Source organism: Papaver somniferum, unplaced genomic scaffold (genome assembly GCF_003573695.1).
Source record: "Papaver somniferum cultivar HN1 unplaced genomic scaffold, ASM357369v1 unplaced-scaffold_19, whole genome shotgun sequence".
Classification (NCBI taxonomy): Eukaryota; Viridiplantae; Streptophyta; class Magnoliopsida; order Ranunculales; family Papaveraceae; genus Papaver; species Papaver somniferum.
This window is the reverse complement of record NW_020628818.1, coordinates 14,255,052-14,270,489: the sequence shown is the minus strand read 5'-3', so window position 1 is coordinate 14,270,489 and position 15,438 is coordinate 14,255,052. Positions and strand designations below refer to the sequence as shown.

The 15,438-nt window shown below is 37.2% G+C and overlaps 1 long non-coding RNA gene across 3 annotated transcripts; it reads right to left on the bottom strand.

The window, feature by feature from the left end:
• Window positions 1–11,603: 11,603 nt before the first annotated feature.
• On the bottom strand, window positions 11,604–13,994 carry LOC113339076. Of its 3 annotated transcripts, none has more exons than XR_003354948.1 (4): window positions 13,873–13,994; window positions 12,584–13,712; window positions 12,387–12,494; window positions 11,604–11,808 (listed from the first exon to the last, which is right to left on the bottom strand). It is a non-coding gene; the product is annotated as an uncharacterized LOC113339076 (long non-coding RNA). The 3 variants fall into 3 exon arrangements; XR_003354949.1 differs by having other exon boundaries at window positions 12,640–13,712; XR_003354947.1 differs by having other exon boundaries at window positions 12,387–13,712.
• Window positions 13,995–15,438: the final 1,444 nt, after the last annotated feature.

The window sequence follows — 15,438 nt, the reverse complement described above, 5'->3', positions numbered from 1 at the left end:
AGTTCCTTCATTATAAAAGCCTCCTAAGTTGGACCCTAAACCATTACCAGATACCCTGAAGTATGTGTTTTTAGGACCATCTGAAACTTTACCTGTGATTATAGCATCCGACTTGGATAGTGATCAGGAAAGTAGCTAGTGACCGTCCTTCAGAATAACAAGGAAGCTTTAGGGTGGACCATAGCATACATAAAGGGTATAAGTCCTACTGATTGTATGTATCATATTTATTTAGAGAGTGACGCCAAACCTTCTAGGGAGATGCAACGTCGAATGAACCCTAATATGAAAGAAGTAGTTCGAACCGAGGTTCTTAAGCTGTTAGATGCAGGCATTATCTACCCAATTTCAGACAGTGAGTGGGTCAGCCCCGTTCAGGTTGTTCCCAAGAAATCCGGTATTACTGTAGTCCAAAATGATAACAATGAGTTAATCCCAACCCGGGTGACCACGGGTCAGCGTGTCTGTATTGACTATAGGAAATTGAACAAGGTCACTAGGAATGACCACTTTCCTCTTCCCTTCATCGACCAAATGCTAGAGATATTAGCTGGACGTAGCCATTATTTCTTTTTAGATGGATAATGCGGTTATAATCAGGTTGTCATAGCCCCAGAAGACTAAGAGAAAACCACTTTTACCTGTCCCTTTGGTACCTTTGCGTATAGACGCATGCCTTTCGGGATATGTAATTCCCCTGCGACCTTTCAGCGTTGTATGCTGAGCATATTTTCTGACATGGTAGAACGGTTCTTAGAGGTATTTATGGATGATTTTTCAGTGTTTGGTTCGTCTTTCGATGAGTGCTTGCATCATTTGTCATTAGTTTTGACTAGGTGTAAGGAAAAAATTTAGTGCTTAATTGGGAGAAATGTCACTTCATGGTTCGTTCAGGAATTGTTCTAGGGCATATCGTATCTTCGAAGGGTATAGAGGTAGATAGAGCCAAAGTTGACCTTATTAAAACTTTACAGGTCCCAAAAACCGGAAGAGATATTAGGTCATTCTTAGGGCATGCAGGTTTTTATCATCGATTCATTAAGGATTTTAGCTTGATTTCTAGACCTCTTTGCAATTTGCTTGCAAAAGATGTTAAGTTTGTCTTTGATGATGCTTGTTTAGAGGCTTTTGAGAATCTTAAGACTTTACTCACTACTACCCCTATAGTCCAGGCACCCAACTGGAACCTACCCTTTGAGATCATGTGTGATGCTTCATATTATGTTATTGGTGTTGTGCTAGGTCAGCGACAAAACAAATTACTTCATGTGATTTACTATGCTAGCAAAACTCTGAATGATTCCCAATTGAACTATACTACTACCGAGAAGGAACTGTTAGCCATTGTGTTTGCCTTAGACAAGTTTAGACCCTATCTCTTAGGTTCTAAGATCGTAATATATACTGATCATGCTGCTTTGAAATATCTTCTGTCTAAAAAGGATACGAAACCTAGATTGATTAGGTGGATCCTTTTGTTGCCAGAGTTTTCTCCAGACATTAGAGACAAAAAGGGTGCCAAAAATGTAGTATCAGACCACTTGTCTAGGCTAGTTGTTGAATCCCCTGATGATTCCCTTCCTATAAGGGATAGCTTTCCTGATGAACAACTGTTCTTTGTTACCCAATTACCTTGGTATGCAAATATAGTGAACTATCTTGTTACTGATCGAATGCCCCAACATTGGGGTAAACAAGATCGTTCTAGGTTTTTATCCGAGGTGAAGCACTTCTTTTGGGATGATCCTTATTTGTTTAACTATTGTCCATACCAGATTATTAGGAGATGTATACGTGAGAGTGACCAGTCCAGTATTATTTCCTTTTGTCATGATCATGCTTGTGGGGGTCAATATAGTGCTAAGAAGACTTGCTAAGATATTGCAGTGTGGATTCTGTTCCCTTCGTTGTTTAAAGACTCCCATAGTCACTGTGTTACTTGTGAGCGTTGCCAGAATTAGGAACCATTTCCAGTAGGAACATGATTCCCTTGAACCCTATTTTAGTTGTTGAGGTCTTTGATGTGTGGGGTATTGACTTTATGGGTCCGTTTCCTAATTCTTTTGGTAACCTTTACATCCTTGTCGCTGTAGACTATGTCTCTAAGTGATTGAGGCGGTTGCGTGTAAAACCAATGACCATAGGGTTGTGATTGAGTTCTTGAAAAATATATACTTACACGTTTTGTACACCGCGCTATAATTAGTGATGGAGGGTCGCACTTTTGTAATGGACCTTTTAGTTTTTGATGAAGAAATATGGTATTACACATAAGGTAGCTACCCCGTATCATCCACAGACTAGTGGTCAAATAGGTTTCCAATAGGGAGATAAAACGTATATTAGAGAAAACAGTTAATCCTAATCGGAAAGACTGGTCGTCTAGGCTTACTGATGCCTTATGGGCTTACCGTACTGCGTTAAGACCCCCATTGGAATGTCTCCTTATCGGCTTGTGTATGGAAGGCATGTCATTACCTGTTGAGTTAGAACATAGAGCTTATTGGGCTGTTAAGAAGCTAAATTTTTCACTTGACAAGGAAGCCCATAGGAAACTCCAGCTCAATGAGTTGGAAGAAATTCGTAGAGATGCATACGATAGTGCTAAGAGTATAAGAACAAAATGAAACTTGTGCATGATAAGAATATTTTAATAAAGTCATTTTCTCCAGGTCAAAAATTCTTCTGTATGATACCCTTGCATCTTTTCCTGGGAAGTTACGTTCTCGTGGACGGGTCCTTTTATTGTTCGCACTGTCTTTCCTCATGGAGCTGTTGAGATCGAGACACCGGATGGTATTAGTTCTTCGAAGGTTAACGGTCAGAGATTGAAACCCTTTTTAGAGCCCTTTCCTACATGATGTTGAGGAGGTCCCTCTGGAGGACCCTGTTTACCTTGATTGACCATCGAGGCGATTGTATGTTGTATATTAGTTTTGATTTCTCTCTTCACCCAGGTACTATCTTTCCGACTTCTCTCTTTACTGATTCCTCATGTTACTTTACTTTTGGTATTTTATTCATTAGAAACATTGAGGACAATGTTAGATTTAAGTTTGGGGGTGGGGAAGAACTTTTAGTTGCAATAAATAAACTCCAGAGCCTAGAAATTTATGCTTATTAAGGTTGGCACTAACCAATCTAAGTGGATGGGAACATCTTGGTTGTAGAGTTGAGGAACCAATCTGATTAGATGGAAACATCTAAAGAGTCTATTCATAAAAGCACAGAGCTCAGTGTTAGAATTAAAAAAAAAACATGGTAGTTTCGCCATATCTTGTTGAATCCTAATCCTTCTGTTTTTATTTCTTAAGTGATTGTGGGGCGCACGATTCAAGTTGTTACCATTGCTAGATGAAATAGAGTGATTGAGATAAAAAAAAAAAAACTTGAGACCAGACCAACCGGAATAAATTCAATAAAGTCGACCACTGGTGCCCTTGTATATGCCAGTTGTGTTGACCTAGAGTTAGGTTTATCGACCACTGGTCCCTTGTATATGCAGTTGTGTTGATATTAGTCAGACCGGTATCTCAGTCCATTAGGATAGGTTCATCTTGGCAGAGGCCTTCAGACAGATATGGGAAACCATCTATTTTTTTTCTCTTTATCCATCTTCTTAATCTTTCCATGTGATTGGTTGACTCCGGTTATGATGTACAGAAACTATCTGAGTAGATCTCTGTTACTTATATATGAATTTTAGTATGCTTGAGTGCAAACTCGTGTACATCAATTGGAATTTCGCATCAGTGCTTCTCCTTTAGTCAATGTTTGTATGCAACCAAGGAGATTCTTTAGTTCCTTCCAAGGTTCTGTAAGATAGTTAGGGTATGGAGTAAAGGTTTTGTGGGTACACCTCTCGTAAACCCTCCGGAGACAACACTCTGCCGCTAGGGCCACCTAGCGGTTTAACGGCTTGCTGCACGTGATAAGTGTAGTCATTTTATTTTCTAGATTATTTTTGCTCGAGGACTAGCAAATAATAAGTTTGGGGGTACAAAGACAGTTGGGCCGTGTTGTTTGCCATACCAAAGAAGAATAGGAAGATAGCCCCCCCTTCCCCAAAAGATTTGTGAAGGTACATCGAGCAGTACCCAACTTGATTGACACAATTTTGTCTGAATTGTCCTCAATGTCTGTATTGTTAGTGCTTGATTTTATACTTATTATAGTGTTTTTATGTTGGTTTAGGTGTTTTTGGAGAAGTACACTTGTGTGGAAAAAGTTGCTCGAAAAGTGCTTTTCAGACACCCGGAAAAAAATTACTAAAGGCACCCTCACTTTGGATAAGGGGCGCCTCAGTTGGGCACCTGCTATTTGCACCCCCGGTTTGGTTAGGGGGAGGTCACCTTCTTCACCTTTGAATTTGGAAATTGGCGGGAAAAATTGGTGTTTTAATGGTAGAATTAGGGTTCGAGTTTTGGTGCTCATCCGAGGATACTCAATGGCTGAAACTGATGGCAAGCATCTGTTAGAGCATAACAGGGATAGTAGGAGTGATTTTTCGATTGAATTTGGCTAAAACTCGAGTTGGAAGGAAAAAGAGGTGTGAACTTCTCACGGGTATTTCAGGCAAGATTTTGCTGGAGCTTTGGCCGGATTCAATGAGTTCTTTGGATTGGATATACCCTGTTTCGACTAAACAGGGTTGGTAATCACTCCAGATTCGATAAAACAGGGATTAATTCTTGTGTCAAGAAAAACATGGGAAGAATATTTACTCGAGGTTATCACGGGATTTCTGGTTATGTTTGGGAAGAGTTCTTGTGGCCTGAGCGTGTTTGATACATGCTGAGATGTGTGGAAGAGTGTTTGGATGGAGGTTGACTACAACAGACGCATGAAGAAGACAAGAATGGGAAGAAAACTTCTCGGGAATATTTTCATTGACTGCCGAGTCATGGAAAGATTTTTTGGATTAATGAGGAGTTATTCTTGGTCCAAGGGTGTATAAATAGGATGTTAGGGTCGAGCAGAAGGGTGACGGAGAGTTTGGGAGATTACAGAGCATCACAGAGTCGAGAAAATCAAGTTGCAGAAATCACCATTTCTGCTGCTGTGAAGAACACGAAGAACAAAAGACCCACAGTGACAGTCGTTTATCAACAATGAAACGACAGAGGGGTGAGGGTCGTATGCTACAGCATCAGTGACAGTTTACATATATCGTTCTCTGTAACTGTTCGGTTTGTAACACTTATAACTGTTACAAACCCGGTTTTTAATAGTTTTTCTCTATTTCATATTTGTAAACACCCTTTGAGCAATAAAAATGAATTTTGAGTATGTTTCCAACATGATGATGATCTAATTCTCCCACAACCAAGGCAATTAGGAAGCTATTCACGCATGAATAATTGGTAACTATTTTATTCTCTCTAATTTATAATTTATAATTCACTCAATCACTGCTTTGCAGAGTTTTAAATTGTTTGCATGATTTTATTAATTACTTGTGATTGAATTTGATAGGTTATACTTTTTTTAGATAATCTATGCTTAGAGAATACAATTAATGTTTGAGAATATGACTGATTATTTGTGAATTAAGAAATAATGGACTTAGAAGATAATTAGAGTTTTGGATTATTTACCATAACTTATTCATGTGTGATAGTGGAATCAGTGTCTTGGTTATTTTTAATATCTTGAAATCAATTTTGCAATAAGTTTTCTATTTTCAAGTTTTATAAATCTAAAATCTTTTGCTTTCACAAGTCTCAACGAACCTATTACTACTACAACAACTTGAAATCACATCACAACCTGGAAAACGAGGACGTGGTCGTAGTCGTGGTGGGGATGTTCATGAAAGAATGGTTACATTCATGTTTATGTCTTTAACTATGGATAATTATGGAGTCAAAACTTATGTCTTGTTTTGAACTTATTGTCGAATTGTGTTTGGTTATATTCCTAGTTTATGAATGACTTAATATGGTTTCTTTTGAATATTGTTGTTGTTTGTCCAAGACGCGATAAAATAACCAACTACAATGTGTGTGCAAAACATGCAGGGTTCTGGCATTTTCTCAGTCAGAATCGTTTACATGTACCTATATGTAAACTGATTCTGACAGTTTCCCAGAGGTCAGTTTCATAATCTTTTTACATGTACCTTTATTAAATCTGATTGCCATGAAGAAAAGTCCTTTAATTTTTGTTTCTTATAATCGGTTTACATGTACATATATGTAATCCGATTGTTATGAAGAAAATTACTGTAACTTTTTTTGCCAAGAATCGGATTAAATGTACATATATGTAATCCGATTGTTGTGAAAAAAAGTTCTGTAACTTTCTTTTGCCAAGAATCGGATTACATGTGCATTACAAAAGCCCGATTGATGAGATGCATAAATTTTAAGATTTTGTAAGGACACATCGGTCTATGTGGTCATCTCTAAAATCCGATTGCGTAATTTGAATTAAAAAAAAAATAGCCGTTGAGACTTCATCTATATAAGGACAACCTCTTTGAGCCACTCCCACATCACACGCTTAGCTTAGAAAATGGAATGGGAACTGTATGAAGATTTGTGTCTCGTTAAGTCGTTTGCTAATATGTTCCGTGAACGTTCGAATAAAATGTATTCAATGTTTTGGAAGAGAGTTAAAGAGTTCTTTTATGGGCGTACCGGGAATCCCAATAACCGCAAATGGAGAGACTTGGCATTTTGATTCCAATACATTAAAGGTGCAATGAAAGAATACGTAAAAGTTAGAAATATGGTGTATGACTATCATCCACGAGCTCCTCTTAGGGAAAAAGTGAGTAATGCGATCATTTTTATACCTATGTCAAAAGTTCACATACTAAAATTTAAGAATTCATTGAATTTCAGCTGGAACGTTTCGACGGGCTATGGAGAATCCGTAATAGGGAAACTAAGTTCATTCACCACAAAGAATATACGACGTTGTACCGACGTGCTCGGAGGTTCATTGACGAGCATTTGATGTGTCAAATTCTAGAATTCCCATACTGAATCCTATATATGTAATGCGCTAATTTCCTAAACTATGGAATCAATATTTTGTTTCTGAAATTAAGGCATAATCGGATTATAAGGACTTATGTAAACACTGATTCCCAAAATCGGTTTATGTGTGTATTAATTAAACTCCATTCTGGGTTTACATCGTCATTCGACATAAACTCTACCCAGAATCGGTTTATAAAAGCACTAACATCAACCGATTCTAGGTAGAGTCTTTTTTTAAAAAATTAAATTTTTACAAGCGTTGATTATGCATTAGTAAAAGTGAATTTCATGATTAACTTGATTAAACATGATTTAATTATCCGAATTAGCACTAAATTAACAAGGGCATATTAGACATTAACATAAATAGTGGATAAGGGGTTTCTATAAATTTTTTGTTAATGACCCTATTTTCTCATGTAGCTCCCCAATTTAGCCAGGCATGAAAAGCCTAAAATGTCTCCCCTTTTAGTCTAATTATTATAGTTCCTTATACGTCCTATTTTTTCAGTGGTATAATTGACAACCAAACTTTAATATAACATATTTTAAAATCCCTGTCTTGAGATTTTACAAATCTTTTGTCATTGGAAATGATTTTAAAAAGTCTGCACAAGGAGTACAAAAAACAATATAAAATTTAGTGTTTTTGTTAAAAATTCGATGTTGACTTTTAAAATTTAATGCTTAGCCATTATACATGTATAATACGTGGGGAAATTGATACAAACCACCACAAATATTACATAACACATGGAATAAATTGATGCAAACCTCCACAAAATATGCATAAATAATCGGGAAAACTTATGTAAACTACCATAAATTGCGAGATAGTGATGAATTTCAGTTGGCATTTCCACGCATCATCTAGTCTGCCTGACCTGTGAAACCAAGAAAAATCATGTCCCTGTGTATTTATGAGCATAGGCTATTTGTTCAATCTATGTGCAACACCGTAACCTATATTCCGGGTAAAAAGAATCTTTCACATTGCCCAAATTTCCGTAGTGAACTCGGTGACCTGAAGCATAAATAACAATGACTTGAAGTTAATTTTGTTTTGACTTCAAGCCATGGAATAATGCCCCTTGGTGTATCGCACAATTTAATTAAGCCACTTTACAGCCAATTTAAAAAGTGCACACTATCTGAGCGTAGTTCTTGGCAACTCATCCAATTTGCAATACAAAAGCCAATAACTGACCAGTCTTAAACTTGTCACAGGATCCCTCGTTGTCGAAGTTGCAATTTTAAACTTCAAAGGAGAAGGAGAAGAGGGGATTTCCTTGGAAAGATGGATATCCTTGGGAACTACTGTTCATTTAAAAAGATAAGAGAAACACAAGTATGATGAACCTCCAAGTAGTCGCTAGCACAGAAGAAAAATCCACATTTCATTGTCTTGAGATTTTACAAATCTTTTGTCATTGGAAATGATTTTAAAAAGTCAATTTTGTTTTGACTTCAAGCCATGGAATAATGCCCCTTGGTGTATCGCACAATTTAATTAAGCCACTTTACAACCAATTTAAAAAGTGCACACTATCTGAGCGTAGTTCTTGGCAACTCATCCAATTTGCAATACAAAAGCCAATAACTGACCAGTCTTAAACTTGTCACAGGATCCCTCGTTGTCGAAGTTGCAATTTTAAACTTCAAAGGAGAAGGAGAAGAGGGGATTTCCTTGGAAAGATGGATATCCTTGGGAACTACTGTTCATTTAAAAAGATAAGAGAAACACAAGTATGATGAACCTCCAAGTAGTCGCTAGCACAGAAGAAAAATCCACATTTCATTGTCAAGCACTAGAGGTAATCTTCAATCTTCAAGCAATTGTATGTTCGCTTTGAAATGAGGGATTAATTCAACCTTCTCTAACCGAGCATACATAGTACTTGCGCAAGCCATCCAAGTCGCAATACAAAGCCCATACCTGACCAAATGATCATTTACCGTCCAAATGTAAATTGGAGGAACAAAGAAATCCCATGACGGATCATGGATTCATCTCCAAAACAAAATGATCAGTAGTGGTTCTGTGGGATCCTCATTGAGATTATTTGATCTTGTACTTGTCTATCCCTTTATGATTTTTTGGTTGTTATTTTTTCTTGTAAAAATCTTCATCATCCGTCAGCTTGATGGAGTTTCTTGATCCTTGTCTACTCATCAGGAGGTGATGTTCCCAGAAGAATATTTTTTGGAATTTATAAATTATCTACGGAGTAGGATTGTAAAAGTTTGTAAAGTACGGAAAGTAGAAAAATAGTAAGACTGTATGAAGTAGGAACGCAAAAGTTTTAAGGATGGAAACAACACAAACTGTAACCATCTAGGAATGTAAAAGTTCAAGGATGGAAACTAGAGGAAGCGTAAAGCATCGAGGAGAAGGGGATCTCTATATATATCATTGATATCATCATATTACGAGTAATTGTGGAAAAGACAAGAGAGGAGAGAAGTTAGGTTGTTAAGAAATTTGTGAGACAAGAATATATAGAAGACTAATTAATCTTGAAGAAGAGATCATCAAGTAATATTTACTTATCACTATGCCGCTGCTATATCACAACAGTCCGGTTGATTTTCATCCAAAACTCCGATCTCCGTGCTTGCTGAATTCAAGTGATTTCATTGATACATTTCACTTAAGGTTATATAATCGGTACGGTATACATCGCCAGGATATTCAGTCGTTATCTCCAAACCCTTTTGATCTCTACCACCAAGCAGTGGGTTTACGTAGAGTTGTGCAAGTTAAGTGTGATTTTGTAACTCCAAATTTCTGGCTGAAGAGGGCGACGTTACAAGTTAGCGCTGAGTTCGAGTTTGATGTGACTGTCAAGTATGTTACTGCTTCTTTTCCTTGTTCTTGTTTTATCTTTTTACACCATCAAATTGCAAAACTTGTAGCAAAACAAACTAGCCCTAGTGATCAAGAGATGGCCTGATAGGACTAGATTTTGTATTTTCAAATTTCTGGAAATTTTAGTAGTACGGAATATAACTGCGCTAGTTTTATTACCATGAACAGAAAACTGAGAATGGAGGAAAATAATATTGTGTCCTGATTGGCCTTGCCCCTTTTTTGGCACAGGTTGATAAACGAAGTACAGGTACTCGACTGGATTGATGTCCGTCAAGACCTATCCATATCTGGTTACGTGGAATGTAGGTGGCCAAAGCCTCTAGATGCTAATACCACGGTTATAACCACAGACGGCTCGTGGTCATGCATAGAAAAAAGAGGTGGACTGGGTTGTATGTTTAGGACATCTGAAGGACAACCTTTAGGAGCGTATGCAGCGACTTGCCCCAAGATGCATATTCATGTAATTGAGACTTTGGCGGTTCATGAGGGTCTACGTGTTGCAACTACAGGAGGTCTTGGAGGAGTTGTTCTTATAGGAACAGATGCCACAATCGCTGTCAGTTTAATCAACACAATTGCGGCTGCTTATTCAAATCTGGTGAATAAATGCAGAATCAACAAACATAACTACCTGAAAGAGTCTTCAAGAGTTCCAATCAGAGCTGCTAGTCCGAAAGAAGATAAAGGCCTGGAGATATATGTTCGATCGGTTATTAACAGGCATGCAAGGTGGACAGAGGGTGAAAAACTACAAGGAAGCTCCCTAGATTTCTTAGTGGAGACATTGATAGAAATCTTGTATTTTCTCGAGCCATTGGAAGGGTGGGGATGCCGACATATAATGCGAGAAGCAAACCGTGCAGCAGACCACTTAACTCATCTAGCAGAAGATGAAGACATAGTAATGGTGCAGACCGAAAGCTACCCAGCAAAGCTATTGAAGATTGTAAAAGAAGATGCTGCTGAAACATGGTACCCGCGAGTCAAGCAAATCCCAATCGGCGGCTACAAGTGCACCAAGTCAAGTGGGTGGATGCTTCCAAAATAATGATCTGGGTTAGTTAATATGTAAATAGAGAACTACATAAGTGTTTGATCCTTAAATGAGGTAAAGGTCTAGTCCCCCTCATGGGTATGTAGGCAGCCAGTTTGGTTCAACACAAATATGTGAAAAAAAAATCTATTTTTTCCTTTCTGTTTTAGAGTTCTCTCTTGTTTGTAGTCAAGGAAAAGAATACAGTGTAAACAAATAAGGAATAATATAATAATGAAAAATTACAGTTTTACTATCGCTTCTTTACTATCTAACATCTACAGTATCTAATGGTTTTGTCTGGATACAAATTTACTGAGCTTTGATACTGCATTATTGATACCAATGGAAAACAAATTAATGTATGTTACAAGAAATACCAAAACATATGTACTTCCTATTTTTGTGCTTAATTTTTCAACAATTTTTTTCCATTGCATTCTCAAGGTTTTGGTGAAAATAGCTTGATTTTCTACACCAAATAGACGCAGAATGCCTAAATGTCGGGCAGTCCTAAGTGGCGCATAGTCTTTCCTAGAGTTAGGGAAACTCCTTTTTAGAGCAGAAGCCAACCATTGGAAAAAACAGTATACTGGTCCACAATCCCAATATAAACAACACTTGATCACAAAAATTTAACACTTGGTCAATGAAGTTCACCTGAAAATCAAAAGTTTTTTTTCCATTGCATTCTCAAGGTTTTGGTGAAAATAGCTTGATTTTCTACACCAAATAGACGCAGAATGCCTAAATGTCGGGCAGCCCTAAGTGGCGCATAGTCTTTCCTAGAGTTAGGGAAACTCCTTTTTAGAGCAGAAGCCAACCATTGGAAAAAACAGTATACTGGTCCACAATCCCAATATAAACAACACTTGATCACAAAAATTTAACACTTTGTCAATGAAGTTCACCTGAAAATCAAAAGTACACCTTTGTTATAAAGAACTGAACTAAATTTCAAAATTTATAAAAGAGAAATGGATTGAACTTAACGCAAAAACTAACACCAATGTCAAGCTCTTCATATTCCAACAAATCACACTAGAATAATTCATCCCCAGATTCTAAACATTGGATCAAAAGTGAACTTGTTGAAGACTGAAACCTGGGATGATCGAGTTACGATTGAACAAACAATCCTCTATATTTGTAAAATTCTTCTTTATTCGGGATTTTTCAAAAGCATGAAACGGTGCCTCACAGGGATTTTGGTAAAGCTCAAAATAACGGTATCTCATATGTATGGAGCTAAAAGGAATCAGAGTGAATAACTGGTGGTGATGATGATGAGTTGACAATGGTACATAGTTTGAATCCATGTTTATCAAGCATACATGGAATGATGTTGCTACACTCCCTAGCACAATAGTCTCTAGGCATGCCAAGGTGCTGAATCTTTCTACACAGATAGTAACCACATTTACTAAGCAAGTCGTATTCCATAAAATGACTACATCTAGGAGGAATGTTTCAGCACAATAGCATGTACCTGTCTCTTACTTTCATCTTGTTTTGCTGAAGACTGAACCACCAAGCCCGTGTACTTGAAGCCCTTAATTTGCTGAAATACTCCGTGGTCCACTGAAAAGAAAAGAACCTGAAACAAAATTATAATTATTAGTTGGTTAAGGGGAAGATGAACAGTTTAACAAGGAAATACTCGGTTTTAAGGTTGTAAAACAATACTGTGCAAGCAGTTTGTTCAATACCATGTCCAGCAACTGAAATTCACACCACTTTACCTGTTTGATAGGAGGTTAAAGGTATGAAGAAAGAAAATAAAACATTTGAGTAAGGAATTATTGAGTTATTCAGCCTGCCTCTCATGTGCTTGTTCTGCAACGTTACAAGTACAAGGTGTACATCAAAAACGGAGCCACAGATGGTACAAAATCCATGAATGAGTGATTCCAACAAACACTAGACGATGGAACCAGAAATCTCACAACAACACATTCTGGTACTTGAAACGAGAGATGCATATAAGACCTTTTCTCATTACTACTACTCGAAATGGGGTGCAAAAGTATCTGGATTTTTAACTCAAAGAACATAAGATTTCATCTAGTTTATAACCTATGATATGCAACATATTGGTTGTAAATACGAAACAATGATTGCAACAAGAAATCCGTCGAGGGCTCAAAAAGTTAAAAGTAGAAACATATATCCGTCAATTGTTAAAAACCTAAAATATAGCTCACCAAGGACTTACCTCTTCACATCAGATGTACCATTTCCAATATCTACTTCCTTGGCAAGACCCAAGAAATGCATTCAGGTTCAAGTCCGCTAAAGATAGCAAACATCAAATTTGGGAATTGGGAAGAAGAAAATGCAACTCTCTCGTGCACATCTTTAGTCTACCTTACATAACAATAGACTTCTTAGTATATATTTTCTTTCGAGCAGCCAATACAAAATTTTGAATTCAATGTGATCAAACAGTCCTAGAGCCTTGATTGATACACTAAAAAGACGTAGTCCTTTTAATCAAACCCGAATTATGGAATTTACCAATCAAAATCAACTAGTTGTGTTATCAACATTTTAATTCAAAACCCTAATTATGGAATTTCAAGGCATGCTTCTTCAAATAAATTCAAACAAGTTATGTCAAGTCACTTCCTAAATTTTGGTTTACTCCATCACTAATAAGGAAAACAAATATGAAAATCTCTAATCATGACAAAGTTAAATGTAGACCTTATAATCAAACTCTCTTGATTGCCTGAAAGTTGATTAGAGTTAGGGAGACTCCTTTTTCCGAGCAGAATCCAAGCCTCGAGAGAAACTGTAAACTGGTCCACAATCCCTGATCACAAAAATTTAATAGCTTGTCAGTAAAATTCATTTGAAAATCGAAATTTTTAGTAAAAGGTACACCTTTTTCATAGAAATTTTAACTAAAATCAAAACTATAAGATGGTTTCTGGAACTAGCAGATATGCTAAACTCTTTATCTTCTTGATCACCTTCCAACTCCAACATTTTACAATAGAATGATTCAGCCCCAGAGTCTAAAAGACATTGATTGGATCAAAAGTGGTGAACTTGTTTGAGATTGAAATCATGAGCTGATCTCTTTGTCACTCAATTCTCCTCTGGTAAAGCTCAAAATAAGTATCTCCGTCTTTTTTCTTTCTTTTCTGTGTGAAAGAGTCAGACGTGATTATAACAAACATCCGGTATTGGTTAAGGGGTCTCGAGGACGCTGAATCTTAAAGCCTGGATTCTCTTCATAGCTAGACTAGAAATTCCTATCGAGTCAGATTTCTTCTATCTATCGAGTCAGATTTCTAGTAAATTTGGATTGTTTTACACAATAATGGAAAAAGATTTCCTATGAACCTTCAGCATTGACAATTTCACTTCAGTGTTATCATGTGACCAGAATTTGCTTCGTGACTTAAAAATTTACCTCGGAGAGTGGTAGGCAAAATAAAAAAAACCATAATGGGTCATTTTCTTTAATTGCTGCACCATGTCGTTTTGCCAAATTTAGGTGGACTTACATGGTCTTCCTTTCTAGGCTCCTTCCTCTTGATTTCTCTCCCAACTTTGTCATGGTATCATCACTCAGCATTCCAAAACCATATAAGCAAATATGTCTCAACTCTGATGTTGAGTTTAATGGTGGACAGTGAACCCACTTCATGTTACTCTCTCTTACTCCAATTTCACATAGCTGCTAATAGGGGGTACTAAATTGATTGGGGGTGTACAAATCTTACATCTTTATCTTTCAGAGGTAAATTTTTAAGTCACGAAGTAAATTCTGGTTACGTGATCACAACAATCAATGAAGTTGTTAAGAAATAAAAAAGTTACAAGCCTGTGATAATTAGGAGCAACTAATAAAGAAATAAACAATATAAAATGAAGTTGTTAAACATATCAGATCATCACTTGGTTTTATACTTATTATAGTGTTTTTATGTTTGTTTAGGTGTTTTTGGAGAAGTACACTTGTGTGGAAAAAGTTGCTTGAAAAGTGCTTTTCGGACACCCGGAGAAAATTTACTAAAGGCACCCTCACTTTGAATAAGGGGCACCTCAGTTGGGCACCTGCTATTTGCACCCACGGTTTGGTTAGGGAGAGGTCACCTTCTTCACCTTTGAATTTGGAAATTGGCGGGAAAACTTGGTGTTTTAATAGTAGAATTAGGGTTCGAGTTTTGGTGCTCATCCGAGGAGACTCAATGGCTGAAACCGATGGCAAGCATCTGTTTGAGCATAACAGGGATAGTAGCAGTGATTTTGTCGATTGAATTTGTCTAGAACTCGAGTTGGAAGGAAAAAGAGGTGTGAACTTTTCGCGGGTATTTCAGGCAAGATTTTGCTGGAGCTTTTGCCGGATTCAATGAGTTCTTTGGATTGGATATACCCTGTTTCGACTAAACAGGGTTGGTAATCACTCCAGATTCGAGAAAACAGGGTTTAATTCTTGTGTCAAGCAAAACAGGGTAAGATATTTACTCGAGGATATCACGGGATTTCTGGTTATGTTTGGGAAGAGTTCTTGTGGCCTGAGCGTGTTT